Source organism: Triturus cristatus, chromosome 11 (assembly GCF_964204655.1).
Source record: "Triturus cristatus chromosome 11, aTriCri1.1, whole genome shotgun sequence".
Taxonomy (NCBI): Eukaryota; Metazoa; Chordata; class Amphibia; order Caudata; family Salamandridae; genus Triturus; species Triturus cristatus.
In genome coordinates, this window is record NC_140594.1 from 30,637,863 (window position 1) to 30,653,199 (window position 15,337).

A 15,337-nucleotide genomic window follows, 5' to 3' on the forward strand; every position below is an offset into this window, starting at 1 on the left:
CCCTATGAGTATCTGCTTTTCCCAGAATGTTGTTACTTTTTTTCAGGCACTGCATAATTTGAAATGAGTCACATCCAGGTGCTTATAATGGGGCAGAATTGGGTTGTAGGTGAAGACAGTGCGAGTTTCACTCAGTGGGGCAGAAGGGTGTTCGGTGGGGATAGGATGTGGCATTATGGCCAGAGCTACCAAATTTGGAACTGGGGAACCTGGTTCAGCCTTCATGCCTTGTCCATCAGACTACTCCTGAGGGAGCACCCATGATAGACTTTAGAAGGCCCCACTAGACCTTAGAAGCCCTGGTCTCTTAGCACCAGCAGGTGAACCCTACCGGTGGCCAGTTGGGTAAACTTGAAGCCCTGTCCACCACAATTCATACCCAGGTTCACCACCAGTCTTGCGGGCAGGTCTACAAAGCAGCACACCCTAGAGCAGCAGTGGCTTTGTCACGTAGTAGTTTTCCTGCAATAATAAAAGTCTCCCACACAACCCCCACGGTTTTTGACGCATTCATAGATTGACAAGGACTTGTAATCCTGATAATGCGGCAAAATCTTGCGCTACCCCAGAGGAGGCATAACTAGGAGAAATATCTTTATTTCTCCCTGCTTTTTCCTCTTTCAAACTGAGCTTTATTGTGCAGCCCACATAGAAAGATGAAAAAGCCTCTCAAGATTGTTTTTGTGCAGGAAGGTGCCCCTGCATGCAAAGGAGGCACCCTTGCACCCTTGCACCATGGGGCAAGTGTGCCTGCGTTGGAGCTAGGCTGTCGAAATGGCGCCAGTGCAGGGGGAAAAGACTGGAATGCACCATATTGGATAAATACGGCACATTCCCGCCCTTTCCCTGTGACGCAGGGCAGCGCAGCAAAGTAACTTGCTGTGCTGCCCTGCGCCACCATTCCCATAAATATGTCCCTAAGCTCACAAATAGTAAATTGACCACACTAATTATCTGTGTAAGAGCATGTATTGACCTTTTTCTTGGACCTTGTTGAGTTGCCAAGCACAGCAGCAGATCTAATCTTAGATGCCTTACTTGCATGCTTAGAGAGACACGGTTTTACTGATGAGTATTTAAAAAGTCATTTGGTTCAGCTTGTAACAGATGGTGCTTCCAATATGATAGGTAGGAAATCTGGTGTGGCAACTCTTCTGAAACTGAAATATCCACATTTGAGTGTATGGCACTGTGCTAACCACAAGCTGGAGCTTGCTGTGGGTGATGTTTGTAAAGAAGTCGCAGGCATTAATCAGCTCAAATTTTTTTTGATAAACTATATACCACCTACCATGCCTCTCCGAAAAATCAGAGAGAGCTTGGGGAATGTGCTCTGGAGGTAGAAGTAAGACTTCTGGCAATTGGAAAGGTGCTAGATGTACGTTGGGTGTCCTCAAGTGAAAGATCTGTGAGAGCTGTTTGGAATGCCAAGCGCGAAATATAAAGAAGCGCGCACTTAGGACTCGGCCTCCCCGGGCACCCGGTCGCGCCCCTCCCCTTTGGTGGTTCTCGTCCTTGGAGAAGGCGCGATTGCAGCAAGAAGTACTTCCGGGTCGGCAGCGACGTGACGTCACTTCCGTTCGGAGCCGGCGCCTCGAGGGGTGAGAGGGCGTGGGCCTATTTAGGGCAACTTGCCCTTGTCCTCGCCCTCTTTCTGACTGCGCCGGCCCCGGTATGCAGGGGTCTCCTGTAATCTAGGCGTGAGGTCGGTGCGGTATTCTGAAGGGGTCGGGCGGTATCCGGAAGAGGTTGGCGCGGTTGGAGTCTCGGCGCGGTTGGAATTCGTTGAGGGGGCGCTGCCCCGCCCGTTGACCGTGGGCCGCATGGGGTTTGAGGGGCATTTGCCCTGCTGGAGTGAAGCGCCCAGCGGTGGCTCCATGCGGGGGCAGGTGGGCCCGGTTTGCCAACTTATATCGGTGAGTGCGTTTGTTGCGGCCGTTGGCTGCGGTCTTGTAGCAGGGCGCGGATATGTCTGGTTTAGCGGATTGGGCGTGGGGGGGGGGACCGCATTGCATTGGGCACTGGTGAGCCCCCACCCGCCTTTGAGCTTGTGAATTGGGAGATGGCGTCGGGGTCGTGTTTGGGGCAGGCGGATGCCCGGTTGTTAAGCGAGTGGTTGCGGGCATAAGTGCGGGTTGATTGGCTGCGGGCTCAAAGCGGATGGTCCGAGGTTTGCCAAATACTACTTCCGGGTGGTAATACATCTTGGGGGAGGAATACTCGATGTTAGCACATTCTCTTTCGTACTGGACATAGAGATGTGCACTGATTGCGACAGCGAGGGTGGTTGAGCGCACTCGGACTTGAGTGGCGAGATGTAGGATCCGTAGGGTGCGAAGGAGGATCGAAATACCAGGTGTGGCCATATAGGCCTATGTCGCAAGATGTTGTACCGACGCCTAAGGAATGGCGATTGCGAATCAGTTGTAGGGGTTCGTAGGTGCGGATATGTTGGCAGATTTGGGGGTCACTGTTTAAGTAGCAGGAGGCTGGCTTCATTGGGGCTAATACGGTTTTTGTGAATTAGCAGCTGGCGTGGTGCAGCGCAAATTTCGACGAAGTAGAGGGGTCCCGGGCGATCGTGATTAGATAGGGCGCCGTTTTTTCTGAAACACAGCCTCCTTTTATATATACGGATCCCAGCTTGTGAGTGGTGTGCTCGTGAGTAGCGTGAATGAAAACCTGGGCAGGTTCCTTTCGTGTTTGCTTCCGAGGTGTGTGGGCGCTGATGCTTCGAAGCAAACCCGAGCACGTTTTCTTGGGTATATTGTTTCCTGCGTGCGAGGGGGGTGCGCAGAAACTGCTACGAAAGCCCGAGCAGGTAGATTCCTCGTGTTGTAATGATCCCTGCTTCTGTGTGGTTTTTGTGTCTGTGCCGATATGTTGAAGGCATGAGAGGTTTCCTTTGTTATTTTTGCGATCCCGGCGTCCGAGGGGCGTCAGTGGGGACGCGGTTACCTCGAAGTAAACACGAGCACGTGTTTCTTTGGTATAATGATCCCGGCGGGCGAGGTGGGGGCGCTGAGACTGCGACGAAAGCCCGAGCAGATGGATTCCTTCCGCTAGAATGATCCCTGCTTCTAAGTGTTTTGTGGGTGCCGATATTTGGTAAACACAAGAAGTTTAATTTTTAGTATAGCGATCCTGGCGTCCGAGGGGTGGATGGGCGTCAATATCTTGTAAGCCTGAGCAGTTTCCTTCTTTAGAGTGGCGTCCCCTGCTCCGAACATACCTCGTGGTAAGCATGGGCATTTTTCTCTTGGAAAAAGGGATCCCGGTCTGCGAGTTGGGCAAGGGATGATACCGTGGAAAAAGCTTGAACACCCTTGGGGGTCCCAGCTATGTAGGTTCTGTCTTTTTGCCAACCGGGGACTAGCGGCGGTTTGGCGGCGGCTCCCCCACGGACGGCGTACGGTGAATCAGCCTTTCTCGATACCAGGGCGGCAATGTGGGCCTTGTTGACCACGGATAGGTGCGGTGAAGGGGATGGGCTTCCATGATACATTACGATGTCCTATTGATTTCTAGGAGTGGTTATGGGGTGGTTGGCTGCCCCTTTACTGTTTTGTGGTCGGTCCCAAGTTTACATGGTATTTCAGCGAGAGTATCAGCTGGGGAGAGGTTCAGCAATGTTACGCTGGCAGGGCAAGGCAGGGTCGAGACTGGCCAGAGGGCAGCCACGTGACGGGCAAGTTGGGTGCCAGGGGAACCGGATGTTCTAAGTGTCGCAGGGATTGGGGCAGGCGGGAGGCTTCAGTTGTTTTCAGAAAGCTGTGACTAGCTTGCTCTTAGCGCAGACACCTAGCCGGGGTTTTTTAGGGCATGTTTTTGTTGCATAAGTCGACATGTTGTCCTCGCAGCTGCGGGCGGTTTTTGGGGAGGCTGCAGGCACTTGAATATGGCTGGGGATACTCTATCATGAGTCGCGGATGGGGTGGGACCCCTGAGGTAGCGAGAACCCTGATGTAGTGAGAAGACGGATGGGCGAAAGCTGGTGTTTAGGCTAGTTTGTGGTTACAACTGTGGGCATCAAGATCTAGGCGGTGCGAGACGGAGGTAGCGGTTTGCATAGGTCGAAGGACAGACGGTGGGGCCTTCGGCTGTGGTGGTCGTCAGCGTTCCGAGGAGCCGGGCTTGAATTTTGGCAGGAGCACCTGATAATGCGCGACTCAGGGCAATTCGCTTAGTCCCGCTTTTTTTGGAGGGCCGTTCGGTAACATAAGGGAGCTCGTGAGGAGGGCTCCGAAACCACATGGCTAATCGGTGAGGATAATATAATGCCAAGAGGGCTGCGGAAGATATTTGACTGGTAGCATTGTCAAGATTGTGGTGGGCCCCCGATGGGGTTGCAAGTTTGGACGGAGGTGTGCACACCGGGAAATTTTTTCTCAAATCTTGCTGAGGGATGTTGCTAGTGAAAACGCCAGGGTGGCACAAGAAGGGGTGAACCTGTTGTGGGTAGAATTCGACAGGGCGCTCGGCGGAAGGTTCAGGTTACAGGAGCACAGGAGTGCACATTTTGGACACCAAGGGGTCAGATGCCCTGCCGTCCGCTAATTAGGGTTAAGATAAAGTTCTTGCTTTGCCTACAATAAGCACCATCTCACTCTGGGCGAGGGGTCACATCTTGGCCGTGTTTGGCAATGTCAGCGGTTCATTGCTGGATGACATCGCTGTGCTGACTTTTTTGAGGGCAATTAGGCGTTAAGGAGAGGTCCGGCACGGCCACGTATATATAGGCATTTATTTCTTACAGGGGGCTAGCCTCATCTTTTAGTATGCAGGATCTTATGCACCTATGCACCACAGAATAGGCTGACCGTTGGTATCACAGGGAGGAATTGGTAGTTGCTTGGGCCCCCCCCGTTGCTGGTTGGCGAGGGGCTACATTTGCAGTTGGGATTCGGCTGCGGGGTTGCGACACCCTGTTAGGGAGGGGACCTGACCCTAGCACTGCAAGCACACTCAGAAGGAAGTGAAGGCAGTGTAACGAACCTCACCATTTGGTTCCCCGGGGGCTTGCGCAGGGCTGATTTGCGAATGATAGGGGGCACGGAACACCAGGGCGCCGGTTACAGCATCGGAGGGTGTTCGGTGGCTTCAGCAAGCGGGGTGGAAGGAAGAAGGAGGTCCGTCTTCATGAGGTGTAAGACAACAAGTAGGGCACCAGTCGGTAGAGGATGCCTTATGCTTCGCTGTTCATCTGACCAAGGGGGGGCACACAGGAATAGGCGGGCCACTCTTTCTCGGGGGTGGGGTTGGACGCTGGGTCACTTCCGGCTGCATCTGCATTGTGGCATCCATTCAGGCAGCAGTTATGCGGTTCGACCGGGGTCGTTGGGAGGGGTATCCCTTGGGAGCGCTTTTCAGTGGTCAGGACTGGGAGCACATCTGAGGGTGGGCCTTTTTCAGTACAAGACTAGGGGGACTCTGTATATGGGCAACTCCTACAAGAGGGATAGGTATCAGCAAGTCGTACGACAGACTTTCCTTACTAAATTTTTGGGGACCCCCCAGGCGGAGCAGACTAGTGGGGGCTGCAAGACTCGGGGCAATGGGAGGCCTGCAGTTCCTGTGCACTGGGATTCTAAAGTAGACAGGCCCGCTCCCTACAAGAGGTCATAACCTGATCATATTAAGAGGTGTCCGGTAACGGCTGGGTGTTGCTCAGGGTGGAAAAAATATGCTCACCAGGTATCAGGGGCAGTCTGGTCCATAGGTAGGGCATATCGCACACTGGACTAGTTCCTGCAGCGGAGAAAGCAAGGAGGGTGGGTCACTAGATTCAGAATTGGGGCCGCGACAGGCGCAGCTAGCCAGGTATTTCACCGGGCAAGATGGAGGTAGTATGTTTGCCCTAATCGGTGTAGACACAGAACCACTGGCCCGTGCGTTTTTGGCTCGGACTGTTCATTGGTAAGCAATATTCCACATGCAACACCTCCCCAAGCTCTAACTTTAGGGACGGGTGGGTGGGAGATTACAGGAGACCCCTGCATACCGGGGCCGGCGCAGTCAGAAAGAGGGCGAGGACAAGGGCAAGTTGCCCTAAATAGGCCCACGCCCTCTCACCCCTCGAGGCGCTGGCTCCGAACGGAAGTGACGTCACGTCGCTGCCGACCCGGAAGTACTTCTTGCTGCAATCGCGCCTTCTCCAAGGACGAGAACCACCAAAGGGGAGGGGCGCGACCGGGTGCCCGGGGAGGCCGAGTCCTAAGTGCGCGCTTCTTTATATTTCGCGCTTGGCATAGGACTCGTACCCCCCAGGATGGCTCCCGGCCCTGCCCCCAACCAAACCCACAAAGCAATGCTTGACGACCAGAGCTGTGGGTTAAAAAGGCCATGTTTATTACAAATCGTCACACAAACATGACAATATATAATTCATACAATTTAATACGATATGGATTTATCAAATTCAATCGTTAATAAATACTTATATTTAAGTTGCCCCTATCTTCATGCTCCATCCTCAAGTCGGGCAGAACTCAATTTATTTACACTAAGAACGTTGTCAATTGCTCCAGCACTAAGGGGCCTTCTGGCTCGCGTCCCCCAACCAACTGAGAACCACGCAAGGCGCAACCCACCTGCGTCCTTGAGGGGTGAGCCCCTGCCATCTGGTCCTTGTCCGCCACCTGAGGGGCCCACCCCTCCACCACCAGGCTGCCCATCGGGGCTCGTAGGGAATAACCAGGGGCGGAAGCCCCATGCCCTATTTTAAACTGGCGCCCTTGCCCCCAGCCGGTGTCCTGTTCTCTCTGGGGTGAGCTTACCGTCTCTCCACCTCAGTGCTGGCCTAAGGAGTATGCAGGAGGACTCCCCTTAACAATGTAAAGGCAATTTATGTGGCCTCTTTACCGCCACAAGGGGGACCAGGGCAGACCGCCCTTCGCCCTCCCCACCACGAGGCAACCCCTGGATCCTTCATTTCCTACCAATCCTCCGGCTCGGAGCCATGTCGGATTCAAATGCCTGGATTCCTTCTCCTGGATCCCAGGTATACCTGTGCCCACCTTTGCAGTGAACTCCACGATCCCCATTCTTCGGCTGCATCAACAAGCAGGCCCCCTACCCAGGGCAACGCTAGGCCATACTAGCCTTCCCAGCACTTGGCCGAAATTTAACAGGGCATCTAACCATAATTGTGGCTCTTAATTTCTCCCTGGCGTCATGAGACCACGCTATCTTGGCAAAAGACCTACCTAAGTATGGGCAAAATCAGGCCGATCTCCCTCGAGGCCCATTGGCCTAAGTAACGCAAGATAGACCAACTCAGAAGAAACATCTATCCAAAACAGAATCAATGGGAATTGAGCCTTTAACCATGAGAGTAAGAATGCCAGACCTTAACCATTAGTCCACAGTGACCCGGTCATGACCGATTCAAATGCCCTGATTCGTCATTCATATTAACTCATCAATGCAGGACAAACCAACTCAAGTGAAAGATCTGTGAGAGCTGTTTGGAATAACTACAAAGGACTTATTAAACATTTCATGGAATCTTCCGAAGACTCAACGAGGAGTGACATTGAGCAGAGGAAATATGCTGGTTTAAACCGTTTATTAACCTCCCTGGTGTTTGTTGAAAATATGGGCATTTTATATGATGCTCTCACAGAATTGGGGGACCTATCCAGAAGGCTGCAGCGGCGTGATATGACCATATATGAGGCCGATCGTTCAATACAGATGCAGATTTTAGTGTCTGAATCAATGGCTGATGCACCTGGGCCCTTTGGTTGCTACAACTGCATTAGATGCTGCTGAACGGATGCAGTTTGCTGGTGTAGGACTGCAACAGAACAAAGGCTGTGTTAGCATCAATAGGGCACAGTTCTTTAGGAGCTTATCAAATAACCTGCGAAAAAGGATGACAATGTCTAATGCATCAAATGTTTCTAGATGCACAACCACAAACAATGATGAAATCGAATACAAAGAGTTAGTACATAGAATGAAACTCCTACAACCAGTTTATTGGCCAGATCCAGTAGACATCTTATACGGTGAGGGAGAATTACAAAACCTTTGTAGCAGGTTGCATGTATTTGAGACCAGGCAGTACATCCTTGGTTTCAGAGAGTACAAACAAAATAAAAATTGCATCTCTGAAAGCCTGAAACCATTAATGCACATTATAAACACCTTTTGTACCTCAACTGCTGAATGTGAACGGGGCTTTAGTGTAATGAATGATGTGCTCACACCACTGGGGAACAGAATATCAATCAATCGTCTGTCTTCTACAATGTTCATAAATATCGTGGGGCCACCTGTCATAGAATTTAAACCTGAATTTTATGTTCAGAAATGGTTAGAAAAAGGGAGGAGAAGTACAGATGAAAGAAACTGCATGGCTCGGAGACAAATGGCTTATGATTCCACTTATAAGCGTATTTGGAATATTCTGTGATTGGAAACATGTCCCACATTGTAAATGAATTAAATATAAACAACTTATATATTAAACCTCAAATAAACATGTTTATTGATTCTTTGAATTAAATAACGTTATAAGCTGTAACTGGTCAGTGAAATGCCAAACGTTCAAAAATTGGTATGTTTTGCTATTTCTAGCCACACCTCCGACTCCGCCCACTAATCCAAACCTTGGGTTAGTCCCGCCCCCTGAGTCTCCGCCCACAGTTCCCCTACTTTTTTTTCCCCACTTCGACCACTGTTTCAGGATGTGAAATCACCAAGTCCAGACAGAAGCACCGCACCTGGTCATTCCGGCTCATCAAAATTCTCACTCGGTAATCTCAGGCCTCGAGACACCGGACCCAGAGGAGATGTGGTAGGAGGGACGGGGTTGTGGGTAGGAGCATAACCGGGCTCTACTTAGCCACTGCAGCAACAACCCTGGGTATTAGAATAGCCCAGGACTAACTGATGCGTTTGCCCCCCCCCCCGACACCCCACCCCCTGTCCACACCCCATAACATCAACAGTACAGCAGAAAGCCTGAGGGACCTCAGAGCTCCACACGCAGGCAAAGCAAGACAGGGGAGCAGACAGCGTTCCGCACAGCTGAGCCCGGCCCTGCACCCCCCATGCCCCACTGCCCTCAAGCCTCTCTGCCTCCTTGTACCCAGTGCTGGAGAGCAGGGGGATCCTGCCGGATCCCAGTTCTGGCAGCTACTTCTGTGCAGGATCTGGGACTCAGCCGACCCAGGAGAACAGGCTGAATTTGTCATGGTGCTATTTTCTGACACTGGGACATGATTCAGCAGTGCCCGTATATTGTCTGCATTCTGATTGAAGCAGCAACCTGAAAGCAGTGAGGAGGCTTTCTTATTTCAACATCCAGCTGCGCCCAAAACAAAGGCCTGATTTAATGGGTCATCAGCCCACCTTGTATTCAAGGAACTTCCTGGCTGGGAGTCATCAGGAGCCTAACACGTAGACGCCAATGAAACAGAAAGCAACAAAAGTATGCAAGAAGTGATGGATGGAATGCTTGAATTATTCTCAGCCTCTGGTAATTAATCGGGCCGTATCACAGTCCATCATTATTTTACACAACACGCCACCTCACTTTAGCCCAGCTATAGGCGCATCAGTCTTGACCCTGCTCAAATGGGAACAGTCCAGCCAGAGCTGCCAAGCCAGGTCCTCCCTGAACCAGAACACAAGCAATCCAGGACCGGTTTCGCCCTTGTCATATATATATGTGCTCAGCAGCTGGGCTTAGCTTGGTTCCAGCGACACAGTGTGCACGGGACCTGCGTCTGGGCATACCTGTCCCACCTAGAGCGACATACTAAAGTATATGAAAAGTTATGGATGGAATGGTCACTTGTGAGACACTCTTGTATCTAAAAAGGGCTTGGAACCCGCCCTTTGCTTACCATTTGTCTGCTTCAGCGTCACTCTTCTTTCCAGACATGTTCATTGGCCAGGGCAGCCGAAACGTCACTTCCGAAGCTTTCCAAGGAGCAGGGACCAAGCACAGATTGATTCAACTGAATCCGTGCCTATCCAACGTGATTGAGGCACTTTTTCTTGCCCTTCCCACTCTCCCTCCTGCTCCACCCACAGCACTTGCATGAGTTTCAAATTGCACTACCCCCACTGTTGGAGCCGGCCTCGTGGCGTGGTCCTGTTCCCCCTCGCTAAGCCGCACGAGGTCCCCTGCACCTCAGGGCTCCTCCATTTTGGATTGTACGTGACTCTACGCAACCGCCTACGTGACCCCGCTCCACCCGGGCTCGGTCCCAGCGAGGCCCGACATCGAGGCGCCCACCCCTGGCCAGGGGGATACCACGTGAACACTTCCCCACTCCCGGCGGAGGGCAGTATCGATGGGACCCCCAACCGTCCTCCCACACCTAGGTGCGATCGCCCCACAGCTCTCTGGGGCCTGGCGCCTCTCCTGCTGGGCGTCTGGCCACTCCCAACCCGGCCTCTCCGCCCCACCGGACGCAAGGGTCCGGACATCAAAGGGCTCCAGACCTATATCTGGGGCGACCCGGCAACAAGACAGCAGTTGTATCTCGGAGTCAAGAGCCCTGCTGATCGGATCGCGGCTGACCCTACGGAGAAAAGACTCATCCTGAAACCACGCTCTGAGCCCTGCTGACTTCGTCGCGGCTCCACCGTGCTTAAAGACCTTCACGAACCTTTGCGGCCCTGCTGACGCTGTCGCGGCCCGACCTTGTTGAACTTACCATCAGAGCTCAGCTGACCTCGTCGCGGCTCGACCGAAGCGGACCTACCACCGGAGCCCTGCTGACTGTGTCGCGGCTCGACCCAAGCGGAACTACCAACCGAGCCCTGCAGACACCGTCCCGGCTCTCCACGTCCGAGCTGCTTTGAGACCAGCACGCAAGGTCTGGCGCAGAGCCTCCCCGTACCATGCTGGTACTAAGACTGTCCCGCTACCCTGTCCCTACAAAGACATTGAGACTCTTCCTGGATCACTTGATCACACTGTAAATATTGAATGTGCTACCATTGATAAAGTGCCGAGATAAGCAACTGATACGGAGTCCTGTGTGGTGGTGTTACTGGGCCTAGTACGATCACAGGAGAAGGACCTCGCCTAGGAGGCTTCTCAGCGGCGCTCGGCTATAACTTTGCGGTAGGAAGTGGCCCCGGAGTGGTCCCCCTGACTCCCCGGTGGTCCTCCCTCCAACATTTGGTGGCCAGCGACGGGATCCGAGCCAGACGCAATCGTACAGGCAAGTAACGTACCCACTACCTAACCAGACGGAAAAAGAGAGAGAACCATGAGCAGCCAAGAAACAACCGTGGCCGCAACCTTCCAGCCGGAAAGGCTGGAAGAATACACCCACAAAGAACTGAAACAATTCTGCAAGGACAAAGGGATCCCAACCACAGGATTGGGCACCATGGAAGAAATGCAGAAAGCCCTGAAAGCCTGGGCAGAATCCGAGGCCACTCCACCCCGAGCCGAAGGGACCTCGGCCCGGGACGGAAACCTGCCACCGACCATAACCCCGACAGATGGGGGGCGAAGCATCCCGGAAGCCGGCCTATCCCACGAAGAAATACGAGAGCGGGAGAGGGTCCGGACACATGAAATGGAACTGGCACGACTCCGGCTGGATGGTGAACTCCTGCTGGCGGAGAAAAAATTAGCCTTAGAGCAACTACGGCTGCAGGAGGAAATCGAAGAAAAGAAACGGCATCAAGAACTAGAAGAGAAACGGCTAACCCTCGAGCACGAGAGGGGCCTCAAGGAACTCGAACTGAAATCCAAAACGGGGGAGACCAGCACCCCCGGAGCCCGGGACGCTCTACCACTGACCGAGCCAAAGGTTCATATTCCCAAGGATATCGTCAAGGAATACTACAAAAACGACGACATCCAGCAGTGGTTCCGAGCCTACGAGGTAGCCATGACCTCCCATCGGGTACCCCGGAAGGATTGGGGTGCCGGCCTATGGGGGAGGTTCCTCAGCGAGGGCCGGGATACCCTGCTGCAACTTCCCGACGCAGTGATGACATCATACGACCACATGAAAGAAGCCCTACTCACCCGCTACGGACTATCAGCCGAGATGTACCGGCAGCGCTTCCGGGACTGCAAGAAGCTCCCCGGTACCACATGGGTCGAATACGTGGACTTCTTCAGCAGGGCCTTCGAAGGGTGGATAAAAGGGAGCAAGGTCACCTCGTACAACGAACTGTTCGACCTCATTGTCTGGGAGCACCTCGCCAACAACTGCTTTGTCGAACTAAGGCAACACCTCCTGGACAGTAAGCTGACCGAGCCTCGGAAGCTTGCCGCCAAAGCCGACCGATGGGTCAACACCCGGGTCCCCCGGAACCCCGTGGGGGACTACCAACGAAGTGCCACGGGACCTCCTCGCCAGCGGGGCGGAGGAGGGGGGTCCCACCGCAGTCGAGAATTCCCGACCGGGCCGCCCAGAAGCCCGCCACGAGGCCAAGCCGCCAACCACACGTCCCCGACCCTGGTCCGTAGGGGGACCCCCATCGCCAGGCCTGGACCCCGACCAACAGTGACCTGCTTCGGCTGCCAACAGACAGGCCACTATGCGAGCGACCCGGCCTGCCCCGTGAACCGACGGAACAGGACCGCTGGGCCCCCTCCCAGACAAATAGCCGCCGCAGCCCTGGGGGACGGAGAAGAAGAGGAGGAAAATCGCGACGACAGGTACCCCGAGTGGGAACCGGCTGCCATGTCACTCGTATGCCTGGGCTCCTGAGAAATGGTGCCCCGAGCTGCCATCCCAAGCAACACCCAGAAGTACCAGCAGTGGGTCACCATCAATGGACAACGGGCCGAAGCCCTCCGGGACACCGGGGCCAGTGTGACCGCTGTCCGCTGCCACCTGGTGACCCCCGAACAGATCCTGCCGCATGTCCTATGCCCTGTCCGGACCGCAGACAACACCGAAAGTATGTGCCGGATGGCCAGGATCCCCTTCGAGTGGGGAGGAGTGTCCAGCACCCTAAAAGTAACTGTCCGCGACGACGCCCCAGTGGACTGCCTCCTGGGGAACGACCTAGAGAGCTCCCCCTGGGCCCAGGTGGAGCGCCGAGAGCATCTGGGGATGCTAGGGCTGCCCGAATGGGCCTGCGCCACCACCCGGTCCATGACCGCCCAACCCGCCGCTGCAGCGGCCCCCGGCGAGCCTACGGGTCAAGAACTGCCACCCTCCTCCGGCACGGAGGAGCCTGACAATGAGGACGGGCCATCTGAACTTTCCCCCGGCGAGGCCGCCTCCCTCAGCGAGATCCCCGAGATGGCCCAGTGGCGCCACGACGGGGGCCCCACCCGCGAACAATTCCAGCAAGAGCAGAAGGCCTGCCCGTCCCTCGAGGGGGCCCGCCAGCAAGCGGCCGCCCAGGCCTCGGGGGACCCCACGGGAACCCACTGGATCTATTGGGACAATGACTTGTTGTATAGCGAGCAGAAAGTCGCCGAACTGGGAGCCGGCCGGGTGTTGGTGGTTCCCCTCCGATTCCGAGAGTTCCTCCTGAACCTGGCGCATGACGTGCCCCTCGCCGGACACCTCGGGCGAGACAAAACATACAGCCGCCTAGTGACCCATTTCTATTGGCCCCGGATGCGGAGAGACGTGGACCACCACTGCCGGTCCTGCCAGACCTGCCAGGCTAGCGGGAAGACTGGGGGTCGAGTCAAGGCCCCCCTCCAACCGTTTCCAGCCGTCCACACCCCGTTCGAACGAATAGGGATCGACATCGTGGGGCCCCTCGACCCCCGAACCGCCCTGGGACACCGCTTCATCCTGGTACTGGTCGACCACGCCACCCGATACCCCGAGGCCATCCCGCTCCGCACCGTGACAGCTCCAGTGGTGGGCCGGGCCCTGATGGGCATCTTCTCCAGGGTGGGGTTCCCCCGAGAAGTGGTGAGCGACAGGGGTACGAACTTTATTTCGAAGTACATGAGATCCCTCTGGCAACAATGTGGGGTCACCTACAAATTCATCACCCCTTACCACCCCCAGGGGAACGGACTGGTCGAACGGTTCAACAGAACCTTGAAGGGGATGATCAAGGGGCTGGAAGAGCCCCTGAGGAGGAGATGGGACGTCCTGCTGCCCTGCCTCCTGTTCGCCTTTCGAGAGGTACCACAGAAACCCCTGGGCTTCAGCCCCTTCGAACTGTTGTATGGGCACCCCGTCCGAGGGCCCCTCAGCCTGGTCAAGGAGGGCTGGGAGGCGAACGTCCAAGATGCCCCCCCGACGTCTAGCGGTACCTCCTGGCCTTGCGGAACCAGACTCGGAAGTTCCGGGCCCTAGCAGAAGCCAACCTCGAAGCCAGCCAAGAGGACATGAAACACTGGTATGACGAAAATGCCTCGACCATCGAGTTCGAGCCGGGCCAGCAAGTCTGGGTCATGTCGCCCGTGGACCCCTGCGCCCTGCAGGACAAGTGGACCGGGCCCTTCAAGGTGGTTGAGAGGAAGAGCCCCGTCACCTACCTGGTCGATATGGAGTCCCCAAGGAACCCCCTCCGGGTCCTACACGCCAACCGGCTCAAGCCCCACTTTGCACGAACCGAACTAAGCCTGCTGCTGGCTACCGACGATGGGGACGAAAGCGACTCCGAGCCCCTACCCGACCTCCTGGGGTCATCAAGCCAAGATGGCTCCTTGGAGGGCGTCCACCTCTCCGCCACCCTGACCCCAGAACAGCGCCATGACTGCCGGAAGCTGCTGCGACCCTTCGCTGCCCTCTTCTCTCTCACGCCCGGGGTGACCCCCTGGTGCGTCCACGACGTGGACACCGGGGACAGCCCCCCTGTGCGACACCGCGTCTACAGAGTGCCCGACCGAGTCCGAGCCTGCATACAGACCGAGGTCTCCAAGATGCTCGCCCTCTGAGTCATCGAGCCATCCGACAGCCCGTGGGCCAGACCTGTGGTCTTGGTGCCGAAGGCCGCCGCCCCCGGCACCCCCCCGGAACTCAGATTTTGTGTAGACTACAGGGGCCTGAACGCAGTCACCAAGACAGATGCCCACCCCCTGCCACGGGCAGACGAGTTGATCGATCGCTTAGGGGCCGCCCGCTACCTAAGCACCTTTGATCTCACCGCTGGGTACTGGCAGATCCAGCTCACCCCCGGCGCCCAGGAACGATCCGCTTTTTCCACCCCCGATGAGCACTACCACTTTCGGGTGATGCCCTTCGGTATGAAGAACGCCCCAGCGACCTTCCAGAGGCTGGGCTAGAAGCGTTCAGCGCGGCCTACCTAGACGACATTGCAGTCTTCAGCAACCACTGGGCCGCGCACCTAGAACACCTCGGAGAAGTCCTGGCCGCTCTCCAAAGGGCCGGGCTCACGATTAAGGCCAGCAAGTGCCAGATCGGTC